Raw genomic sequence first — 26,706 nt, forward strand, 5'->3', positions numbered from 1 at the left:
CATTTGTTTTAAGATTTGGCTGCGTTCATTTTTTTTTCACCATTTTACTTGAGCATAATCTGTGGTCATGATTATCATGTTTCAGCAATTTTCTGCTGATCTTAAAATAACCCCATTTTCAATATCCATTCCATTATTATTTATCTAGGAAATGATTAAAAGGTCATTATAATAGAAAAGGGACATGAATTTTTGTTAAAAACTCATATAAAATATATCCTTCTACAGTATTAGGTGATGAGTATTAGGAGTAGTAATGGTGCTCATGTAAAATGTAGACTTATATTAGGTGACCAGTGATGTCACTTGTCTGATTGTAATTTAATGCATAGTAGCCAACTTTTTAAAATGTTTTGGGATGCTCACATTACCCCCCACCTCAACCCATATGACTGAAAACTCCATGCTCAGACATGGTTAGTGGCTGGCAACACAAATATTGGGGCACCCACAGGAGTATGGGTAATGGTAAATCCTCATACGAGCTGCTTGCGTTGTAACTGTAACTTGTGCATTATAATGAATAATATATTCACAACTTTAAGCTAAGTAGGATATTAGTGGGTAAATGTATCATAGTGCGGGTTGTACAAGTTGCCGGAAATCGGCGAGATGACAGCTTAAATTTAAAGCGGCGCTGTCTTGTAAAGGGAAACTTCCCTTTACAAGACAGCGCCGCTTTAAATTTAAGCTGTCATCTCGTCGATTTCCGGCGACTTGTACAACCCGCACTATGATACATTTACCCCTAGATGTCAGAATTCCATGACCTATATCAGCAGGGGCCAGCCTGTGGCTATAGAGCCACATGTGGCTCTTTGAGCTTTGAAATGCGGCTCCTGGCTGGGAGCATCAATGAAGTATAGTTATCCAGGTGCATCTTGTGACCTCTTCTGAACAATGCAGGGAGGTCACAGTGTCACACATAATCCAATCAGGAAAGGAGGAGGAGAGAGTGTAGTGTGCTCTTCCTCCTTCCTCTGCGCGGGCAAGTAAGGAGCATGTGAGATTTGATAGCCTGTGAAGAGGCTAATGGTCATGTAAGGAGATGTTATGGCATTTAGGTAGAGCTAATGGAATATCTGTAGGTCTGTAGGCATGTGGGGGGGGGTTGATTGGCATGTATGGGGAATTTGGGTGGATCTGAAGGCATCTGAGGAGGTTGATGGGCAGTTAAGAGGGATGTGGGGAAGTCTGATGGCATGTATGGAGAATTTGAGTAGATCTGATGGCATGTGGGGAGGTTCATGGGCATGTTAGGGGCAAGTGGGGAAGTCTGATGGAATGTAAGGGGCATGTGGTGAGGTCTGATGGCATGTAAGGGTCATGTGTGGATGTCTGATGGCATGTGTGAGGAATGTGGGTAGATCTGATGGCATGTGTGAAGGCTAATGGGCATGTAAGGGTCATGTGGGAAGGTCTGATGACATGTTAGGGTCATGTAGTGAAATCTGGTTGCAGGTGGGGAGATTTGATTTGCGTGTGAGGTGGTATAATGGCCTATGGGAGGTCTGATGGGCATGTAAGGCACATGTGGGGAAGTCTGATGGCAATTGGGGCGGTCTGATGGGCATGTCAGAATATCTGAAGGGCATTTCTGGGGCATGTGGGTAGATCTGATGTCATGTGGAGAGATCTGATGGCTTGGAGAGGCTTATTTGCATGTAAAGAGCTTGTGGGGAGATCCAATGGGCATTTAAAGAGGTCAAAGGGGCATGTTAAGAGGTCTGAGGGATTGAGAATGCAGTAGAAGTGTGAGCTACTGTGAAGATAATATAGGTAGCCCTTTGAACCCTCCTCCGCTGGACACAGCAGCGAGGTAACAGCTGTACTGATTTTATGATTATCCTGAAAATTTTGGCAATGCTGGATATTTTCTTTTTTGCTTATGTTATATTTTCAATGTATGTGTGCATGTTTATACTGTGTTTATGTATATGCCACACATATAAAAGGTAAAATTGACTCTTTGCAGTACCAATAGATCATTTTTGGCTCTTGGTTTCTGACTGGTTGGCCACCCCTGACCTATATAAAAGCACTCTGCCTGCAGCTATATGATAACGTGACTTCTAGTATCCTAATATGTGACTATAGGATGTACATTATTCCCATTCTAATTAAACTGTAGAAAAATCATTAATATGGTCATTTACCCAGTAGGCGGTCTTTCTTTGTTCCAACCGAACCAAACTACCGGTATGTGCAGACATGCCAGTCACCAATGGCTGCTCTATTATTGACTGCTGGTAATGCTGCTGCCTTATAATAGCAGATGTCAGCATCAGCAGCTACAATCTACAATTTCACTATCTTGTGTATGAATTGTTACCCACGCGTTTTAGATTGTAAGTTTATTTGGGGAGGGTCTTCTTCTGTTTCATGTCATTGTTTGTTATTTATTTGTTTCATGATTCGCTCCATTTGCAGTGTAATATATTGGCACTTTATAAATAAAATACCATCATCACCTGCCCTACAGTGTGAGCTTCCAAACGGTGGGATCAGTTGGCCACATGCGTTGTGCGCAATGTAGATACTGCGTCATATGCCTACAGGCTCCAATGTAAAGCCTACGTTGGTGGCACTGATAGACTTAAAGGTTCTGAGTGAATCACTTCTGTTTTGGTTCACATGTACCTTGAAGTACATCGGGAACTGGTGCAAAACCATTCTGTTTTGCCATGAGCTTCTTAAATAGCCTCTGGAAATAAATTATGGGAAAAAAAACCTTAACCTAAAAAGCCTGAGCCAAATATTTCAAGCAGTAGTTATCATACCTGTAATTAGTTTTTATTTTTATGTTGGTTCAGAGATTGGCAAGGTGCTGCAGCCCTTATGGGTCCCACCACAAGCTATCTAAGGGTGGTGGTCCTAGTGGCTCCCACCTCCCTGAAACCTCCAACATCCCCACTTTCGGGGAAGGGGGCAGAAGATTTGATGCCCGGGCGGGAAGCTTGGCAGAACCCAGGGCAAATGAAAACCCCCTTGAGGCAATGCGAGTCTGTAGACCCTTGCCTCCCTAAGGGACCTGACTGTTCCTGTGGGTCGGGGATAGAGGGGCACTTCAACTTTAGAGAAGAACCTGAAGACCGTACCCCTATGCACTTGATGGTGAAGAAAGCGCCATCCCAGACTTTCAATAATAAAAACCTATAATTAGTTCTGAACATTTTTTAAATAATTACAATGTTTATTGACTGTTCCTTCTATCACTTGCATTTATGACAAGGGGTGCACAGTTGATCAAGTTGCCTATTTAGACTTATTTTTATATATTTACCAATCACTCAGACTCATGAATGCCTCAGAGTAAGACTGTGGCCATAACAAGAACTCTACTGAATTTTTAAAATATAAAAACACAGATAAATTGGCAAACTGAGATGCAGATCTCACATTCACTTATTTTGGAAATTTGAGATACAGTGAGCCAAGTCTTTTAACTCTGCACATCTGCATATCTGTAATCTAAATTAATGTGATAGATCTCAGATTTAAAATAATTCAGAACAGGTGCCTGGCAATCATAAATGTGCTGTTTTATTTACAATAATAAACTTCCTTAGAACCATTTCAAACATTACTGTTTATCCCGAGAACCTCCCTTGAAATCTAGTTCTTCTTATGCACCTCTGTACATTTTGATAATGCAATTGCAAAATGAAAACCAACTGAGGTTTGCTTATACTAACGTGCTTCAGAAATCACATGTGCAAAGGTACTTTTAGCAGCCAATTAAGAACACATTTATACATTTTTATCACAGCAATTGGAAAAAAATTACTTCATTATGGGGACATTAAGTCCTAAGTAGCTCAAATAATTATTGCTGAAGTTAATACTCCTTGCATGGCATAGATAATACATTTTTAAGTATATGGAATTTAAGGAATTATTTGGATTAGAAACAGACATTAGAACCAATGTTACCTCTAATTGTTGAAACATGGAAGCAGAATTCTGCTGAGCAGAAATATGGGCATTCATTGGTTGACAGTTTTCTTCAGGTGAGTGTGGTTATGCAAATTAGCCGGTATGGGTTTGTATTGGACAGCATTATATGTCACATCATACTGTACCTATCAATGACTGCATTCTCCTATGCAGCAAATGACAACAGAACGAATTACTGTCAGTTTCCTACTGAGCAAATAGGCTATGATCACTAGATATTTGTTCTTCAAATACTGCCCACTTGATAGACATTTGCGTTCAAAGTGTACACATAAAATGCATGTTGAAGAAATGGCACAGTCACATTTTTATTTTGAGTTGCATGCATCTTAAGATATGTGCAACTCAAAATAGTGGATTGAGTCTTATAAGGAACGTATCTGCCGATTTTGTGCGTATTGTCCGCAAAATCACAGAACCGGACCATATGCAACAGAACGCAGCAACGTCCAAGTCATCTTTGAGCCCGAGATTTACTTTAGCCTACGATTTTGTTGATGGAAAGGGGTGGGGATGGGCGGATGCACGGAAGCAATGTGCAGTATTGGCTTTCACATGCAGTCGCGTCCAAATCACACTCTGAGGCACACAGAAGTACACTGGTTTGCTGCCGTATCTCTTGCTTCAGCTAGAGGGCTAGTCCTAGTTATGTCAGTCATGAGTCCTAGTTATGCCAGTCATATATGCCTGCTATAACATGTGTTTGCAATCAGGAACAACTGTAAAAATGTCTGTTATGTACCGTAGACATGAAGCATACCCTAACAAATATTTTTTAAAAAATCCATTTATGATCATAAATGACTGTGATATTGACATGTAACATTAACTGAATATATATTTATTTTTGTATGAGTTATTTTGAGATCTTTCACATAGGTACTGTACGTATCCTGCTGTGTCTGGTCTAGTAGAGCAGAGGAAACCTACACTCGTAGTCATCACCGCACGTATCTTGACATCTGTTTCTTGTTTATTTGGGGAGCATACAGAGCCGAATTCCGTGAAGCTTAAAACAATCGCAAGCTGCGCTCAGTGTTCGTGCTTTTGATTTATTTTTTCTGTTTATTATTTTTACACAGCAAAGGTCCGTTCTGGCGATTACCAGCACCTTTGCTCTAGGGGTTGACACCCATCAGAGATATGCCTCCTGATATGCGTATATGCGTATGCTTTTGAGACAAAAGGAGTCACAGTTACTCACTGTACTCGGCCTACACTATCATGTGTCCTGATCATTGTGCCTTTAGGCGTTCTTATTAGCTCATCTTAAACTTCCCATGCAAACACCAGTTGAAGGAATCCCCAATACATCACTAGGTATCCCAATGCCACCAATGTGGCAGAAGATACAAGAGATTCTGCAATGGAATTTTTCCATTCTTGAGAACAGATAGAAACATATTGCTCTATTTAGTCTGCTTATTCAGTAATTTATGCTATTATTTGGGGCAGAGGGATCGCTTTTATGTGTGTGTGCCTTTATTTTTTATGGTGTAGATGATGGTGGATTTGAGGTTTTTAGTTATGTTCTCATAGTAGCCTTATGTTTTTCTCAGTTGTCTGATAACTAGAGATGTTCACTGACCCCCTGTTTTGATTTTGGTGTTGGTTTTAGATCTGGATTAACTTTGTGTTTTGGTTTTGGATTCCGATTTTTTTCCCTAAAATCCCTATTTTTTTTTTCTAAAATCACATAATTTGGCTCTTTTTTTGTTTCTACATTATTATTAACCTCAATAACATTAATTTCCAGTCAATTTTTGTGAAATGACAGGAACACTGCTACCCCTATTTCTGTGTGAGCAATAACGCTGGATCTGCTGGGGAGGGAGATACTTATGGAATCCAAAACCCGCGAGATCCAACAATGCAACAATGACGTTTTGCCTCGTTTCAGACCCGAGGTCACGCAAAAGTACCAAGCTGGCTCGCGAGCCTACTCGGATCCCCTAAGTTCGGGTGGGTTCAGTTTTCAGAAAACCGAGCCTGAGCATCTCTACTGATAACTGAATCAAATGGTTCCCAAGTGTATTACTAGAACCAGAGGTTGTCACTGGAAGAATGCCCTGAGACATTTCAATGACATTTTCTTAAGGACATATATCTTAGACCTGTCAGGGGTTGACCACACCCAAGTAGGCTGTAGATATACACGGCCAGTAACACCTCCTATATCAATACATGTTTGGTCAGCTTTAGAAAATATGAATCCCTTAACTACTTAACCACTTGCCAAGCACCTGCTCTATTTCTTTGCTTTTTGGTAAAAATAGAAAGGCGTTGAGTGTTAATGGTGGGCCATGCATGCCTATGTGTCCTGCCATTAATGAACACGTTGCAGCCCACAAGTTCAGGAAGTAGACATGAACAAATTGTTTTTTTCCTGTCAATGTGAATGACGTGTTCAAAATGGAGGAGCCATTGGCAATTCTGGGTTTGGTGCTGGGTAGTTGCTAGGAACCCACATGATATCACTTAAATGTCACTGGGATTCCTTTAGATGTTGGGTTTCCTTTATAGGTGTCCATATCGGATCTCCCCTGACAACAACACCAGATAACACTACAACTAATGATGTCAATCTGGGTATAAACTATACAAAATTTATCCCGATGATATTCTTAACGATTTTACAAGCACCTGGTAGAAAAAAGTCCCGATCAGCATGCCGATTCATGTGTTCACACTAAATACATTTTACATGATTTACCTTCAGATCTGTGCTCTTCATCTGTCATAACCACTGGCTGAAAAGATCATGACTCCATGGAGATCTATGGACACTGCTGGTCATGAGTGCATACACACTCCATCGTTTACAGAGATTTTTAGTTCAGATTAAAAATCAAATGAAACAATACATTGTTTATCGTGTGATTGGCCTGATAATTAGCTGAAAACCCGGTAGTGTGTACCCAGCCTTAGTCTGCAGAGGAGATCCATCAACCTCTACACTCGCTCGAAAGCTCCTCTGAAATGGAAAAAAAAATGGTATCTCTATTCTTGGAGGAACAAGCTAATTACACTTTAAGAATTATATTTGTAAAAGCACCAACTGTGTAAAAGCAATCCTTTGTTAAATTTTCCCTATATTATGTTATTTAAATGTATAATTATTTAATTACTAGAATATATTTTTGTGTTATGACTCAAACCTGCTGCTTAACATTCTTTCTAGATCTTCATTGGTCCTTCCTATTCTATTTTCAAATCATCGTTTACCAGCTGATAAACTCATGGGTTTAAGAGTACAGATGTTATATTTCCCCTTGGTCTACTTCATATAAAAAATATGTATTCCCCTCCCCCCCCCCCCCCCCCCCGAATTACATCACCAGAGGGACTTTACTTCCAATAGTGCAGACATCAAGTCTTGTTACATAAATAAGAAACCTTCTTTGAAGATTTTTGAAAGCTACTATATACAATAATTTGTCACTGAATATCGACTAATAACATACATTTGCCTTTCAAGTGAGCCAAAAATGATGCAATCAACCAATTCACATTAATTACACTTGTATAATTTATAAAGTAGCTGGGAATAGTGTAATCTATTTAGATACACAGTCTGACACTGCTAAATCGAATGATTTAAAGAAACCACAGTTTGCATCCATAATTAAATGTAAATGATAATTTTTAGGCTACTCTACAGTCATTTCTATAGCCATATATTTATTCATACGTGTGCTTGGTTTAGAAATTTATAGCACTGAACAACTAGCAAGCTCTTTGTTTCTTACAATAAAAAAAGCCAGGTACCGCATATGAAATTTAATTGCTGTTACTAAATGAACGATACAGTATATTATGCTGGTCTTAAACTAATAAAATAGCAGTGTTACAGTAGCGATACTCATAATAAAATAAATCCAAATAGATAAATGTAACAAACTCTGAAAAGACCAATAATATAACAAGCTGCATTCATGTTCTCTCATTTGTTAAAATTGTTCTGAGTGTTTTAAAAGTGTTTCTCATCGAGGTCAGTTGATCACTAATGTTGTCCAAGTCGTGTATTCAAGCTGTGTTCACTTTCTTGTGACTATAGCTATATAAGTTATATGTTAATGTGACTTAAATAAATTAAAGTTTTAAGACCTACATCTGTTCTTACAATTTAAATTTGTCTCCCCTGTAGTGTGGTTTATCTTTGCTCCTAATGCTAAATGAAGCTCTATAGGAGAATTTACCATCAAGAGGAAATGGAAATTAATACATAAGATGTAAGTTGTACTAATAACATTCATAAATGTATATGTAGAAATGAACAAACTGTGATGGACCTCGCGATGTCTGACCTTTTATGTGAATTTGCAGTGTAGCTGAGGGAAACCTATTGTTCTCTAAATAATCCTCTATATTCTGCAATTTGGGCTAAAAGAGAGTGTCAGGAACTCTGGAAAATAACTGACCACAATGCTTCATATTAATAATGTAATCTGTATATATACATACCACTCAGCCACAACATTAGAACCACTGACAAGTGAAGTGAATAACACTGATTATCCCGTTAAAATGGCACCTGTCAAGGAGTGGGATATATGAGGCAGTGAACAGGTAGTTCTTTAAGTTGATGTGTTGGAAGCAGGAAAAATGGCCACGCGTAAGGATCTGAGCAACTTTGACAAGGGCCAAATTGTGATGGCTAGACGACCGGGTCAGAGCATCTCCAAAACGGCAGGTCTTGTGGGGTGTTCCCTGTGTATAGTGGGTAGTACCTACCAACAGTGATTCAAGGTAGGGCAATAGGTGAACAGGTGACAGGGTAATGGACACCCAAGGCCCATTGACATGCGGGGGGAGCGAAGGGGAGGCTGTTTGGGTCAATCCCACGGAAGAGCTACTGTAGCACAAATGCTGAAAAAGTTAATGTTGGCTATGAAAGTAAGGTGTCAGAACACACAGTGCACCACAGTACGGGGCTGTGTATCCGCAGACTAGTTAGAATGCCCATGCTGATATATATATATATATATATATATATATATATATATGTGTGTGTGTGTATGTGTGTTTGAGTATTATTATTAGTTATTTCATATAGGTGCATGTATGCCATATAATGATAAGCTAGCGTCATTGTGAATGATAATAATGAGTACATCATTATGTTACTGGTTCAAGTGCTATATTAAACAAGGGATTAAGATATTTCCAATCAATTGTCAGCCTTGGTTTTATGACTGTTTTTGGAGAAGCAAATGCACCCACTTTATGGGAGATGCATAGATTAGTGTATCTGCATGGGATGCAGGAGCCTGTAGCGTCTATTGAAGGAGCTGGATCAGGACGTTCTTTGCTGCAGACTAGATGCATTCATGTATCTCACATTAAGTCCTCATGCTAAAATGAGATTTTGTGTTGCAGGATAACACTTTAAAATGTGTTTTAATGGGTGAAAAGTTCCCATTTATAGGGTGTATTCAGGCCAGGACTTGCTTTTAATAGGCGCTCTGGAGGAGACAATAATCAGGAGTGGTCTTATACTCACAATGCATGCCTACGGCACATCCAGTTGCACTTAAAACAAATTTTAAGAGCATGAATATCAAAGTAATAATAAACTTGGTTATACAAATGTGAAACATGAATTAAAGACATCCTTGAACTCCCTTTACTGTTGTGCTTAATTTAAATAAGTTAATTATGTTTATTAAATAAGACAAATAATTTTGTTACATTCTGTAAGCAGATATATTGTATGCCATTGACTATTCCTTGGTACTATTTTGATGTTTGTTTGAATTTAGACATAACACTCTAAGTTGAATAAATTTGTGTACTACTACTATTACTACTACAACTACTACTACTAATAATAATAATAATACCAATGTTACAAAACTTATAAGAACTGATACACTTTTTAACACAATTTAGTCATCTAAATTGTCTTCTACACCAATGGGTATAGGATGGCAGACGAGTCATCTAATTTGACAATACTGACATGTACAAAGCCCACATCGTCTTGCTCTGTATATTTCCTCAGTGTAACAATATGGAAGAGATTTAAATTTGATTAAAGTGTATTAGAATTGTGTATTTTCTTTTCAAATTTCTTTTGAAGCACATATGAGAGTAATAAGACAAGTGATTTTATTAGGTGAGTAATTTGATTACTTAGCAAATGTCATAGGTGCCTACTAATAATTGGAGAATGCTTGTAGTACATTTCTATGAAAATTGCTGATTGAAACTCAATAGTATCTAGGAGAATTGTTTGTTTTAAAGACCTTAATTTTATTGCTTTTTGTAAAGGAATCAGATTCTCTAGTTAGTAAAATTAGATATAATAAAGGTGTTTGTTGGGCACTGAAACCTCCGTCAGGCAAGTATAGCTGCTTTATTACTGCTTTCCATAAATTGAAATAAATTCTGCCAATTTTTGGAAAGTTGCGGAGGTGGTAGTGCTTAATTGGTATTATTACTAAAACCAGGGTGGGCAATTTTTTTTTACTATCTATCAATCTATCTATCTATCTATCTATCTATCTACTATCTACTAATCTAATATCTCTATCTATCTACTAATCTATCTATCTATCTATCTATCTATCTATCTATCTATCTATCTATCTATCTATCTCCTATCTACTAATCTAATATCTCTATCTATCTACTAATCTATCTATCTATCTATCTATCTATCTATCTATCTATCTATCTATCTATCTCCCATCTACTAATCTAATATCTATCTATCTATCTATCTATCTATCGATCTATCTATCTATCTATCTAATATCTATCTATCTATCTATCTATCTATCTATCTATCTATCTCATGTCTATCTATCTCATATCTATCTATCTATCTATCTATTTAATATCTATCTATCTATCTATCTCATATCTATATATCTATCTATCTGTCTGTCTGTCTGTCTGTCTATCTATCTATCTATCTGTCTATCTATCTGTCTGTCTGTCTGTCTGTCTATCTATCTGTCTGTCTATCTATCTAACTATCTATCTATATGTCTGTCTATCTATCGTCCCTGACACACTTTGCAGCAGAGATTTGACAGAAATCTTCGCTCATTTTTCCTCACACCGCAAAATGAGAGATTTCTACCGTGAGTGTCGGCAATGTCCGCGGCACAATGTCTGTGCGCCACTTCACCGGCAATTAAATCCCCCCCTATGTGTTTAAATACATGGAGACTAGGAATAGATTCTTTTGTGGAGAAAGCTATTTATCACGAGGGCATACAGGAACCTCTTGAGAGCCGCCTGTTGTCCACTACTGATCTATTAGAATAAATGTTCCAGTTGGATAAAGTTTAGTGTTCTGAGTTCTGCACTGAACTTTCAGAGCAGTTTCATGTTTTGTGTAATGGAGAAGGCTTTCAAGGATAAACTCTGCCTTTCTCAGAAACAAAAACAAAACACGAGCTGATTACACTTAGACCAGATAACAAGATTTACTGGCCTTTGATACTTTGCACAAGTAATAATTTGCCAAAAACATGATAATAACAACCGAAAAATGCTTTTGAATAACATATTTTCTGATGTAATCCAACATGTGTGGCTGCTTTGCCTTACCCCAAAGTTTACAGTTCAGTTTATTAACTTTTCTCCCCTCGTCTTCTCATATTGAATATTTGTGCCTGAGCTGCTTTGCAACTTGCAAAGTTATAAAGTCTATATTACAAAAAAAAGATACACATAATAAAATAATCTAGACAATAATGGTCTGGAACATTGGAACGGGAGGGGGGGTCAGCGGCAGTAATGCAGAATGTATTTTTTGTATATACCTTTGTTGCTTGTCCTGACTTCAGTTTCTTGTACTGTAGTGTCTGTTTTTCATGTTTGGTCCTTTTTACCAGAGCTGCCTAGGAAGGGCACAAAGCTAAAGGGGGTTGCAGGATAATATTTTAGGCTCATTTGGTTACTTTTGACAGCTGGGGGGTTGTAGATGTATGTTATGTGTGGTTGGCGGAAGTGACATCACTGCCATCCATTTGCTGTTCAGGAAGTGCTGACTGACAGGAAATACCTGGCAGACATCTTCAGTTCTCAGTATAGACCACACAGTAAAGACATGTTCTCACAGTTCTCCGGCCTCTTCTTGATGTGAACTCAGACAGTTCTACAGGGGTGTCAGTTTTCCTTCTTGCCCCAGGCGCGAAAATTTCTAGTTATGGCCCTGCCCCTTACCATGTGTTTTCTTGATTGCTGTACAATGCCACTACGCATGTCTCTTTCCGCTTCTGTTTTTTTTGTATCCCACAAACTATCTACCCTACAATGTGAAAATAAAAATCATAATTTGATAAAAATACCTAAAAAGGTCATTTGAATTTGTGTCAGGTGCCATAACTCCTTGCTACAGCCCTGCTGAGGGCCATACCTATCATAGAGAAACATACCTGGGATGAATCAATGATTACATACACTCTGTACCTGAGTATACCTAATGGCTATTAATGCACTCTGTGTGAGTTCCCATAGCATTACTCACACTCATCTGTGCTACTTATGTGTATAACCTCATCTATTTGTTACTTGTTTCTGTACCCGGCGTTATGAAATCTGTGGCGTCTTATAAATAAATTACTAATAATAATAATTTTCCAAACAAATATTTTCCAAATTTCTTGGACTGTAAGCAATTCCTTATGGTAAATATGATACAATATGATTCAGAACTTAATCTTATTCATATTTACGAACATTGGACTACAACCACCATATTTTTGTAATGTTTATCAAGCCAAGCATGATACTTATCTTGCATCACTCTGGAATTAGAAAAGAAGATACTGAATAATGCACTGAATCCTGAAACTTCATGACTGAGACACTGACTTGCAGTTTTCTAGGTAACTAACGCTTTGCACAATTCTAAGCATTCCATGCATTTGTTCTTTTTGATAAATTTAGTTGTCATGGCGGCAGTTCAGTTAAACCTTGTCGTAGGAAACTGCATTACACACATAGGGGCTGATAGAGTTGTTTGCAAAATGGCAATTAATTGCTCTTAAAAAATGGCACAGAAAAATAGCTTACTTCCAACCATAGTCTGAAAGAGCCGCATTTGCGTGAACGCACCTTCCCTGTACTCGGCATGAATTTACAAGCCTCTTGCCTCCATTCCCGCCTCTCCAGGCATAAGTGAGCCAGAATCTAGCAAGTCTGAACATAAACATGCTACATATGTACAGTACACTACTAAACATACAAGCTAACTATAGCAGAACAGCCCCAGACAAGTCATGGCTCTGCTCATTATAACCGAAATCTCATTGGTCATACATTTTTTGTGCGAACATTGCATGGTAGATGAGTAAAAAGTAAAAAAAAAAAAGGTAAAATGTACAAATCAAAAAACAAACAGACAAACTGCTACCGGTCTCAGAGCTTTAATGTCTTGTTATGATCGAGACAATAGTAATTGTGAATCCAGTTTGTTCTCAGTAAGTCTTTGACCTTGACTGCTTCTTTCATTAGAACATTTAACCTATAGTCTTGATTTCCATTTGCTGAATGATGCCTATTGCAGGGTTTAATGCTCTGCTGGGTCACCTTTCATTTCAGCTGTCCCATATGCTGCCCCAATGGGAAATGTCATTCACGGCTAAAGTTAACAGTTACAATTGTACTTCCAGCGACAAGTGAATTATTTGTTTTCCTGACCCAACTGCCTGTTTATATTTCCGTTCGCTGTAATCAACATTCATAAAATACCTTTTCTCATACTTAACATTGTGAAGCATATAGAGTGTTCAAAGTTTAAAAACTAAGAACAAGGACGGGATTGAGTTTCCTCTTAGGTAAATACTTCCAGACACGTTATCTGCTAAATCATTACACCGTTACTCCATTTGTTACTGTACCACGAAACACAATCCTTTCATTATGTTCTACATAAAAAGCTGTTTCTGTAGCATCTTGTCATCATTCAGTGAGCCGGGCTTTGAAGCTGGTTCAGATTCAGTACTCAGCACATAACAGCAGAGGCTCAATTGCTCAACATGGTATTATGTACCCAGATGGGGTTAATTGCTGGATAAAAGAATGGCCTCTTTTCAATTTACCTTTTACAATCTCACTCACCCTGGATACAGAAGACAGGAGAGTTAATGATAAATATCAAACTTTCTAATCAGAATAGAGCCCATAGTCGGATTTGAAATCTTAAACTTAATCCAAAACCAGGAAGTGCAGCGTATTTGATGCTGAAAGAGTTTGTAATTACAGCATTCACCAGGGTGCGATGAAGCCAATTAAAAAGAATTAGACAAGGTACAGTAATCATTTATCTTAAAGGACAATAATGTGCATATAGTGATAGACTATAATGTAACTATTATTACCTGAAAGATCCATTGCTGTGCTATATTAGCACATGCTGTTGCCAGATCAATGGGGGAATGAAGTTTTACTGGCACATGAAGATGTTGTCGTTTTCTATAGGGAACCTTTCATAATTTGGTTGAATGCACTTATATATGTATACGTTTATTCACATAGTGAATATTGGTGACACATTGTTTTATAAAATTTCCAAAGAACAGCAAAGGGAGCAATATAAAATGTATAGGAGACAATAACAAGTGCAATTATTAGAAAACTTGTGTTACTTGCCCTGAGACATTTATTATCTTACCAAGTAGGAAACCAATAGGAACAATAGGTAATTTAGTGCATATATTAATGTAGACAGGGCCTGATCAACCACTAGGCTGACCAGGCTGCTGCCTGGGGCGCTGGGTCCCGGGGGGCGCTGCACTGTGGGTATTTTTTTTTTTTTAAATTTTTTTTTTTTTTTTTTAATTTTTTTTTTTTTCTCTTCATTCATTTTTTTTTCGGGGTGGGGGAGGGGGGGTCGCCGCTGGGGATCGCCGCAGGGGGGTGGAGGGCTCGACGATCAAAAGCATTGGTGGTCAGTGGTTAGCAACACACAGCCAATCGCCAGGCTGCCTGTTGCTGTGCAGCAGACAGGAAGCAGGACGTCTTCACTTCCTATCTGCTGATCTGAGGAGAGGAGCGACGCTGGCACAACTACAGGTAAGTGAAGGGGGGAACTGCCCTGCATATCTATAGGGAGGGGGGGGGAACTGCCCTGCATATCTATAGGGAGGGGGGGAACTGCCCTGCATATCTATAGGGAGAGGGGGAACTGCCCTGCATATCTATAGGGAGGGGGGGGGAACTGCCCTGCATATCTATAGGGAGGGGGGGGTAACTGCCCTGCATATCTATAGGGAGGGGGGAAACTGCCCTGCATATCTATAAGGAGGGGGGGAACTGCGCTGCATATCTATAGGGAGGGGGAGAACTGCCCTGCATATCTATAGGGAGGGGGAACTGCCCTGCATATCTATAGGAAGGGGGGGGAACTACCCTGCATATCTATAGGAAGGGGGGGGAACTACCCTGCATATCTATAGGGAGGGGGGGAACTACCCTGCATATCTATAGGGAGGGGGGGGGGACTACCCTGCATATCTATAGGGAGGGAGAGGGGGGACTGTCATGCATATGTATAGGGAGGGAGAGGGGGACTGTCATACAAATCTATAGGGTGGGAGGGGGGGGCTGCCATGAAAATCTATAGGGAGGTAGAGAGGTTGATATGTATGAAGGAGGGCAGAGGAGGGGGGCTGATATATGTGACTGGGGGAGTTTTGATGTGACGGGGGGGGATAGCTAGCTAGCAGAGTGGAGGTAAGGAAAATAGCTGCAAGGGGGATGGATGCAGGGTGGGAGGTAAAGAAAATGGCTGCAGCAGGGGTTAAGGAAAATGGCTGTGCGGGGGGGGGTTGTGGTTAAGGAAAATGGCTGCAGGGGGTATTTAAAAAATAGAGCAGCTTTGGGGGGCAGAATCTCATGATTGTGTGGTGGTCACATGGGTGGTCTCAGCAATCACTAGAATACTAAATATTAGTGAGATGGGGCTGGTAGAGGTTTGTATTTGATTGACAACAAATATTCAGATATTGCTTATATATGCCTGTCCAATGGGGTACTTTTAGCTGGCCATAATGGAGTGTTTTGTTTTAACTAAAGGGCCTAATCATTCAGGGTTTGCATTATAATACATTTTTGCATTTTCAAAAAAGGACGCCAACTTTCCAGAAGCCAGCGAGAGGATAACAAAGTTGCAAGAGAGAAGAGCAAGGACAGGTAAGAGACAATGGCACAATCTGTCTAAATTTGAATGCTGGAGAATACACCTGAACATTCATATTCTGGAGCGTTCCTATACACCTATATATTCGGAGGAGGGGGGGGGGGGGGCGCTACGGCCGTATTAGCCTAGGACGGCCAGAACCCTTAATCAGGCCCTGAATGTAGACAACAGGGGTTTAAGTGTCTATCAAATTGTGGTAGCTGCAAATTTTGCAAGACACTTTCATATATTTTTCATAAATATAAACATAAGTTTAGCAAAGTTGGTGATAATTTTTATCTTTTGATTTGGGACCAGGTTACGTTTTTAAATTTCATTAGTACCTGATCATTCTTCTGTTTAGCGATTCTGGTTCCCTTGATTCCTGACATTGGGCCTGAAATAAGGATCCTCTTCATTTAAGATCCTTAATGAATCAGGCCCATTGACTTTAGCTACCTTGACCATCTTTCTTCAAATTTCTGCTTCATGTAGATCTCCTGTTACTGACCCGGCTTGCTCACTACGCTCTCTTCAGCTACCTCACTAGCAACTGTCTTTGAGGGCCACGACCTGCACATCCCACACAACTAATCCCAACCTTTCTTGCGGGGGTCCCTAGTGAACACCTTGAGCGTTTTAGACTTTGCGCCTCTTTGCCCAGAAGCGTTAACTGCTAGCAGAAGTACGTCTACCTTTCCAGTCTCATTGTGACATAAACTCAATAGAGTATACATGTTTTGACAGAGAATTATTCAGTATATCAATATTAATCCAGGATCCCTCACTTCATGTAGTGAATTGAATCAAGCCATTGGCCCATTTGTTTCAATTTAATCATTCACACATGGTAATATATACTGCTAAAGTCTTGGGTAACAATAGATTATATTTCCAAATAAAAAATGACAAAACAATTATCACAACATAAATAGTGATGACATTTCTCTCATTTCTTTCATGTAATGGAGCTATGTCAGCTTTATATTGCAATATTTGTCTATGTATAATAGTCATTTTTCTATTTTTCCCATTTTTCCCCTGGTATACCTAGTATGTGAGTGTTTAGCCTAACATGACATCACTCAGATGGTATGCTGAATGTGCTTGTGGGCTCATGAACAGAAAATTAACTCATACGCAGGTACGTTAAGTCTGTCTATGAGGTTTAGTTCATGCAAAGACATTTGTCAAATTAAATGCTGATATTAAATATTCTGTTTACATATTGAATTCTGCTACACTAGACTGATTTTTGCAGTTTTATACTATTAAAAGACAGATAGAAAACATTTAAAGGTGTTTCATTTAGTTAAAACAAGTTAACATTTTCTGTACTATTGAGATCACATATTTATTCTACTATCAAGAGACAGGTTATTTAATGATGATATTTGTTACATTAAGAAGCTCCTACTGCTAACACACTCCAGGGGGTAAATGTATCATCCTCCGGTTTTTTCATCTCGCGGGAAATGGGCGACTTTGCAGCTAAAATTTAAAGTGGCGCTGGCATGTAAAGGCAAACAATAGATGTAACAAATATCTATTAATTTACTTGTGACAATTCACATTATTATGAGCAGTAAATTCCAAGTAATAAAATTCCTGTTGTGTTCATCATCTCCTCAATGCTGGTTTCTGAAACTAGTTGTCTACGTCTAACCCCTCCAACAGGTCCATTTCTGTAGATTACACTATGTGTTGCAGAAAGGAAGTATTGGCACCGCGGTTGAGACCATAATGAGGCCCCCACCCTGTCACCACATTTCCCCTCCACCCTAATACTCTTCTTCCTCCAGAAATTCTCAATATTTTCTATTTTAATGACTATATTCCACTCCTTACTGTTAGAGAGGATATGCACCTGAACTTTAATGTTGTACTTATTGGAACCAAACTTATTCAAATCAATTGTTAATTATTTTCCTTAAAGAAATCATTTTACTTTTAGAGTGAATACCATTTTTAATGACAACCTGCTGAAAGTGTTGTTTAACATAAGTTGTGTTACATTTCCTGAACTGTCTCATTGAATAAACAGGACAGAAATGTCTTTGTATGGAATCTTTTCAATTCGCTTACTTTGGGATGCTGTATTAGAAGTGGCTTGGTTTGATTCAATAGAGCGAGACATTACAGAGAGGGATGCCTTAGGCTGAGCGCACACACTACATTGTTTTCAGCCGAGTATTGGGTCAATCAAACGATAATCGACCATTCGACCTGATATTGCATTAGTGTGTACTCTCCAGCGATGAATGAGGGCTGTTCCAAAGCACAGATCATCGTTTGATTTGATTCAGTAGAACTATAAATCTCTCTTAGCTATGGAACGACGTCCTTTCAATTCTGCAGTGTGTATGCACTCACCATCAGGATCTCCAGAGTCATAATCTGTTCAGCCGATGGTTATGACAGATGAAGAGCACAGATCTGAAGGTAAATATTTTAAAACTTGTATATTGTGTACGCATGAATCGCCATGCTGATCGGGACTTTTTTTCATTCGTTAGTACAATCATTGTAGATAACACATCGGTCGGAAAATTCTGTAGTGTGTAGTATTCTAAAAAACAAGATTAAGGCATTTTCATTTTCAATTGTTTATTTTATAAGTAGGCCAGTGTTTGCATGATTTACCCCTGGCTGCATGCTTTCTATATTAAATAAATATAAATGATTTCAGTATGTTTAAATATAATGTGTGAATAATGAATAAATATATAAAATAAAGAAAAAGGCGGAGCGGGACTCTATCCTACAGCTCTACATTCTAGGCCTATATAACCTTTTCGGGACTGAATAGGAGAGAGCATCATCATCAAATACTACAGTGTTTAACTTTGTATATTATTATACAGTGGTATAGCAACAGTGCCAACGTCATTTTTTAGAAGTACCCGCTGCTAGCGCCAGCCACTTGGCAAGAGGTTCTCGGAGTTTGGAGGAGATGGGGGGTGGCGAGGGCCTTCCTATCCAGTGTTTCCACTTACAGGTTTTTTTTCAGTTTTTTTCTCAGGTTTTCAGGAAAAAAAACAGGTCAAGACCAGGAAATCTGGAATTTAAAAGAGGAAAAATGGCTCATATAAGTAGAGCGCTCAAAGAGCAGCACATTGATGATAGGATTACAACCCCTGCCCCCACAAACTCCAAGAATCACTGGGCTAATGCAGCAGTTGGCAGCGGACTGACAGAAAGTAAGAAATGACCAGTCCCCCTCCTCCAGGTGCCTGGTCATCACCCTGCTTGCCCCCCTTCCCCATGGTCCTGGCTATATGTATTAGAGCACTGAGACCTGCACCTGACTTGTAATAGTATAGGACAGGATACTTCACAATACCAGATGCAGAGCAGAACAAGTTCCACACAGTTGCTGAAGGCAGGATGGAGCATTGTCTCAAAGCTTACAGAAAAACACATATTGCCACAAAAAGGGACAGGATCTATGATATCAGCCTTAGAAAAACACTGACCTTCTAATCAATCATCCAAATATAACTTTGCACAGTGAGGCAAGCAATAACATTGTGGAGAATGGTTTTATAGAAACTGTGGGAAGATGTTCCAGGAATCAAATATAATATTTCAGCGACTATATCACATAGACTTTGGATTATAAAATTGTCATGAGAAACACATATATTTTTTATATTTAAATTTTATTGACATATATAACAAAATACCATTTATTTTGTAGTTAGAAATTACAAGCCAGAGACTATAGACTATATCCAAAAGAGCCTCAACAGATTGGGGATGAAATAAATAAAAATCAGAGAGGCGTGTGGCAGACATCTACATTTGCATAAATAATATAGTTTAGTCATATTTAGTCTGGTTATTGTAGAACAGTAAAGATAGGTGTAATTGTTAGATCTAGATATATATCCTTTGGTGGTAGAGGTGTAGGAGCAACACATCATTGGTTTTATTTTTGTTATTTTCTAAATAATAATGTAATATATACATATCATCATACATATTTAAGCATGGGCTGAATTATTTCCATGCATCGTTTTTATGAAAATGGGACACGTTGATAGTTGGGATCATGGAATGTTACAGCAAAGAGAGGGGATTTAGGGCACTAACACAAAGTAGGCTAAGGATACAAATATTAAATCTGGGCCTGGTAGTTGTATATTTGTATAATATGAATGTCTAGATTGTATGAACAAGTCAAAGATTAGATACTTTAGACCTGTTATACATCTGCTAAGTGTACCAATTAACAGAATACTTAATTATTTAGACATATTAAACTACTTTGAACAACCCTCCATAATCAAACACAACTCACACCTATAGCATACAGGGTGTCTTCACTTCCGAGAAACTGCCATTACCTGAACCCAAGAGTTACCCCACTTGACACTGGAGGGTTTAGTCTGTCCATACCACTTCAGTAGAGCATTGATGAAGGGTTAAGGGTGGCTTGTGAGTTTTCCTTCTCCACTGCCAGGAAAATACGCATGATTCAGTCCACATGCTAACATGTCAAATCTAAAATGTGGTTGGCTTGATTTAATATTACATTCATGTTATAACATTAAAATAAAATTCTGTACTAGTTAAATATATTTGATTTATGCAGTTTGTATCACATAGATGTATTGTAAAGTCCAGGCCAGTGCTGCCACTAGGAGATCGCTTAGGGTGCAAGGTTAATCCATACCACTGAATGAGTGACATAGTTGGAGGAGCAGCAGCAAGCCACCACTTACATGAGGAGCTGCTGGCTGCTGCTCCCCTATGTCAGGAGGAGCTGGAAGTGTGGAACTGGGCACAGTCTGGTACCACACACCCAGTCTGCCAGGATGTAGAAGATGCCACCCTTCTCTCTCCATAGGGAGAGGGGACACAGGGAGCAACCATTGGCCTTGTGTAAATGTGAATAAATGCAATAATTATCCTTTAAGCTTGTGCATTGGGTCTCATTATGACTGTATTCCTGAGATGAATGATGGAAAAAGACATACTTAGCTCATGAACAGTCATCCCATAGGTATTTGATTAGTATAGAGATAACAGTTGTTAGCATTCTGCAGCACATACTCTAGCTGACTCTAAGGAGAAGAAAAGAATTTGAGAGTTGGTAATCGTGACCAAAACATGCCTAGGGCTGAATCACGACGGATTTTTGAGGTCAACACATTAACACCTGCTTGTTATGTGTTTTGTTTTATACATCTATTTTTAACAGAGTTTCAGCATTTTTCTTCTGGATTTGATGCACCCAATCCATATATTTGGATTCAGCTGTGTACTGAATCGTTCAGCAAAGATTATGTTGAATACCAAACCAAATATTCATTTTGCAAAGTGAGATTACCAAAATGAGATAAAGGGGTGAAAAGAGTACAATTTTGGGAGCGTCCTTTCTTTGCAAAAAACACTGGTATTCTGTGTCAGCTCTGAGAGATTAGGGGTCCTTCCATACTTTTAATTGCCCATATTACGCTCCCAACAAACACACTTTGGTGAAGAAGCACAAAAGCTTCAAACACACAAAAGTGCCACGTGTAATAAAGGCGGTCCTATTCTTAAATTTGCCAGCCCTCCCCTGGTCCAAATGTCCCTTCACTTTTATGATTCATTTAAACAAAGAACGAGGTTGAACTGAGCAGAATTTTTGGAGGAAATATTTAATTTAACGAAATGGGTGGTTCTAGTGTTAGAAGGTTGAATGTATAAATTAGATCCTTTGTGAAATGTGCTCAACATCATTAAACTGGAATTGAGATTTGTTGCCCCAAATCCTAAGGGTTCAGCCTATTAATATTATTTATCTATAGAGAGCCATCAATTACGCAGCGCTGTACAGAGAGAATATGTGTTATTCACATCAGTCCCTGTCCAATTGAAGCTTACAGTCTAAATTCCCTGACACGCACTAGGGTTAATTTGTCAGGAGCCAATCAGCCTATTAGTATATTTTTAGAGTGTGGGAGTAAACCCACACAAACAAGAACATACAAACTCCAGACAGATAAAGTCATGCACGGGAATCAAACTCAATACTCCAGCGCCATGAATAATGAGAATCATTTGCTATCATTTACTCTTTAAATGAATATACCAACATTGCTTCAATCGTAGCTCTCTGCTGATTCTAACCATTTTTTTTAATGACTGTATGATTTTTCCTGTCTCCTTAGCTCCGTATGTGCGTTTACTTATATTAGTCTCAAGAAATCAGCACTTATGCTGTGTATTGATACACGTAGTAGGTAATGTAAGGGCTTAATTCTTGCTATACAATCACTAATACACTCTGTGAATTCTGAAAACACCACATCCCAGCTCTTGTAATTCAAAGTGCATTTTATGTAGAGAAAAAAACACAAAGTTTAAGCTCTGAGTTCCTTATATGTGGATGCACAAAGTAACCATGTACCATTAGCCTCATGAATATAATAGATGAGTTTTCGATAATGAGTTTGAGCCAATCATCCATTTTGGTTCATATCCCAGGAGTAGATTATAGAATATATAGAATATAGAAACATAGGCCTGATTCATTAAGGAGCCTAAATACCGATACACGCAGTATTTTGCATAAAATCGCACTGCGCTTACACAGAACCAAAGCTCTGCCACATCCAGTTCATCTTCCAGTGCACAGAACCCTAACTACAGCCTACGATATCATGAGCGGAACAGGGAGGTGACTGGGCTTATGCACATAGTCAATGTACAGTAACGTACAGCTCGAGAGCACGCAGCAACATCTTAAAGGTTTCGTATCACTTGCACCAACTACAAGTCAGGTGTAAAACATGTGTTTGCAATCAGGAGCAACTTTAAAAATGCATTTTATGTACAGTAGATATTAATGTTTTTGTTTAAAGGTTTTGTCATTAATGCACACTTAGGGCTAGATTTACTAAGCTGCGGGTTTGAAAAAGTGGGGATGTTGCCTATAGCAACCAATCAGATTCTAGCTGTCATTTTGTAGAAAGCACTAAATAAATGAAAGCTAGAATCTGATTGGTTGCTATAGGCAACATCCCCACTTTTTCAAACCCCCAGCTTAGTAAATCTAGCCTTTAGACCCATATTCAGCAAGAACCGTATCTCTAGATCCGCTCCTAGTTGGATATGGACGGGCATTGCACGCCTTAATGTATCAGGCCCATAGAGTTTGACAGTAGAATGGAAACTATAGGTCCATCCAGCCTGATTTTCTTGAATTGTTTTGTGTTTTGGTTTTATTTTGTAATTTGTTTGTTTTTTATAGTTGATATAATTATATTAATCATAACATCAGCCATATATCCAATTCTTAACTTATTTTTCTGTATGAGTTCCCACTGCAACTGCTGGAAGACTATGTCATGGAATTATCACCCTTCTTTATATTACCTTTCATTCTTTCTGTCAACAATTTCAATGTGTTCTAAAATCCGCTTATTCGTAAAAAAAAAACACTGACTCTCTTAACTGTATTAATACGTATGATATATTTGAATGTTTCTATTATATCAACACTGCCCTTTCTTTCCTCTAAGCTGGTCAACTAGTTAGTCTTTTACCCAATCATATGACTTTCTCTACGATCCAGGTCCTATACATTTCATACTCCTAGTTCCTAGAAAATGTTGTCTCTTTTTAACTTGTCCATTTAATTCCTGCTGATTCTTTTCACCTTTTTGTCTGATACTTTTTTAATCAATGTCTGATTTGCAAACATAGGGGGGAATTCAATTCCCCCCGAGTACCGCCGCGCTAAAGCTATTACCGGTAATAGTGCGCGCAATTACCGATATTACGGTAGTGCTAACGCCGGCTTTTTGCTCGCAGCTCCCTGAGCCGGCTTAATATTACCGTAATAACGGTAATATCTATAACGCGACGGTACTTCGGGGAGAATTGAATTCCCCCCATAGGACAGGCAATTTAAGGAATCCATATCAATAGTGTACCTAGTTCAATTAATCTAGAAGGATGATTATTTTGAAAAAAACTTAACTCCCCCGCCCCCTCCCCCCCCCCACAGATACAGTCATTTTTTGCTGTTTCTATCATTTCTGGAAAAGGCCTCACCATTGTAGGGGAAAGAGGGCTCTAAAACCCTTCCCGCCAGAATAACCTGATATCAGTTACAGAAAAATTGCTGACTGAAGTCCCCAGTAAGTGTTAGAAAAGAGATAAATCCGTGAGCTATTAAGCTGCTGCTGAGATGCTTCAAAAGAATATTTGAGAAAGTGCATTGTTTCTTTTTTATTAATATGTTTAAACACTTGTAATAACAACTAGATTGTTTTAACCTTGCAAAACGTGCCAATATACTGTCATTGTCAATTTTACTTAAACATACAAAACATACAATAGAACCTTTCTTGCGCGGAGCTCAAGCCGAAATGTTCAAGCTTTATTCGTCAGAAGATTGCCATTAAAATGAACGATTATATTTCAAAGCAAAATTCTGGCAAATAATAGTGAATTAACAAGAGCTTTCAATCTTGACTTATACATCTCAGTGACAATATAATGTGGCAAAGTGGTAGAAATTCAGGACATTGTATTTGCTAGAGAGTTATAATAAGTTATAGACATAGTATTCATTGTCAGAATTAAGAATAATGAACTAGAGCTCAAATACGAAACATATGTCTCATAAAAGACCTGCATATGTCTCGCTATTTTCAGTGCAAAGAGTAATAACTTATCCTATCACAAAGACAATAAAATGTTTTTTTTAAAAAAATCCTTTACTATATAATTTGATTTAGAGAGCTTGATATTAATATATTTATTTTTATGTTTGCAATTCATTCGTATTTCATTTAATATTTTTTTATTACAATCTTAAAATTAAAAGCACATGGATTTTATTAACGGCTTATAGTTTTATCATTAATGCACCATTTTAAATATGTCAAAGCAGAGAGGTGTTTTTTCCACTAACCTTTTTGTGCAACATTGTTGGTTAAAACAGGGAAAAGAATTGTTTTGCTCTTGGAGAAGAACCAGCTATTTTTTATTATTATATTTGTCCCTCTGGAAACACAGAATCTGAGAATAGTGATTGCATGAAGTAGAATTACATGAATAAAAGTAAGGATGAATGAGTGACAGGCATCTGTCTAGTGCTGCTAATCACTTTTGCTTATTGGGTTTCTATGGGAGATGGGGCAAACATTCAAATTATCTCTTACATTCCTCAATCCTTAACTTCAAAATTATAAGGTCATTTTATATCGTAGTAATAATTTTTGCCATGGAATGTTTTTTTGTAGCTGTTTACCCATGACAATAAAATTTAGAGCAACATTTATCTCAAATTCATATTTTACCCACTTATATAGAACAATTTTCTAAACTGTGTAGCAGGCTGTTAATTTGATTAAGATTGATCGATATAAAATGAACTCTTTTGAAATAAATTGTGCTCTATCTATATTTGTGAAAAAGGAAGTGTTCAGCGGGCACTTGAGTTGAGTCATGTGTGTGGTCGTACCTCATTAATGTACCTCCAGCAAAGATCAAACAATGGTGATTGCAACAATTCCACATTCTCATTATCATAACATTTGTGGCCAGAAGTTTTCAGAACTACATAATATAAATGTTCTTTTAATATTCCAGAAGGGCGTTTTTCAGCTTTATTCAACAGAAAAGGCACAGTATATTGAATTTTCGGAATGATAATGTAAATCCATATGGAATTGGCATATGCTACAGGTGAATAGGAATGTGGATCTGTTCAGACTTTCAACTACACAAGCCAAATTCCAGTAGATTACAATAATGTTTATAATGAACTTGCAATGAACTGGTATATTTGTAGCCTTTGATATTGTGTGTATGTGATTGTTCATTTTTAGACCAGATGTAGTCAATGATGTAGCAATGTGTTTATATCTTTGTGAATAACTATAACAACTTTAACCTAATTCCTGATAGAATGTCAAAACATTTTGTGTTCTCATTCCTTTATATTATGAAATATCTCTTTGAAAATATAATATAATGGCTAAGAGTTTTATATCTTAATATATTTACATTCACAGTAATGTACAAAGAACTTAAAAAATCCTTCTGTTGTGATCACTTTGATGACATTTCGTTTTGGGCTAGAATGGTGTTATATGTGATGTTTTATTGTCAAGAACTTATGAATTTGAATTCTTCATAGTTACCCTAAATCATCAGAAAAAAAAACCTGATAAGAGTAATTAAAAGTAAAGCCTAACAAACTAGGGCCAAGCTTGTGACCCCAGTCAAGAATCATGCGTCAGGGTTCATTTTTGGAACACCTGATCTGCGTGCTTGGTGTGCTGGCTGAAGCTAGGTACACACTACACAATTTTCCACCAACTTTTTATGCCGATCGATTTTACATGCGATCGATGTTCCGATTGCTCGGTCCATGGACTGCATACACACTAGCCTTGTTTAGGACGATAAAGGGAAGAGCGGACGTCCCTTTAGCAACTTTTTACAGCCATGTTGTCATGAGCAATGACTGTAATTTCGTACTCACTGTTGTGGATCGGTCAGAAGTTTATACACACTACACAACGGAAACGAGATTGGAACGAAAATATTAAACGGTACGACCAACCAAATGAGGCGACAATCGTCCATTTGGGCAGACTTTC

At 38.1% G+C, this 26,706-nt stretch overlaps 1 long non-coding RNA gene across 1 annotated transcript in view; it reads left to right on the top strand.

Moving 5' to 3' along the window:
- LOC142157879 (uncharacterized) overlaps positions 1–26,706 on the top strand; it is a 176,438-nt gene that overhangs the window by 98,374 nt on the left and 51,358 nt on the right. The window contains exon 2 of the long non-coding RNA XR_012692673.1: positions 8,105–8,189. This is a non-coding gene — a long non-coding RNA (uncharacterized LOC142157879). The remainder of the gene's footprint in view (positions 1–8,104; positions 8,190–26,706) is intronic.

Source organism: Mixophyes fleayi, chromosome 5, assembly GCF_038048845.1.
Source record: "Mixophyes fleayi isolate aMixFle1 chromosome 5, aMixFle1.hap1, whole genome shotgun sequence".
NCBI classification, from domain to species: Eukaryota; Metazoa; Chordata; class Amphibia; order Anura; family Limnodynastidae; genus Mixophyes; species Mixophyes fleayi.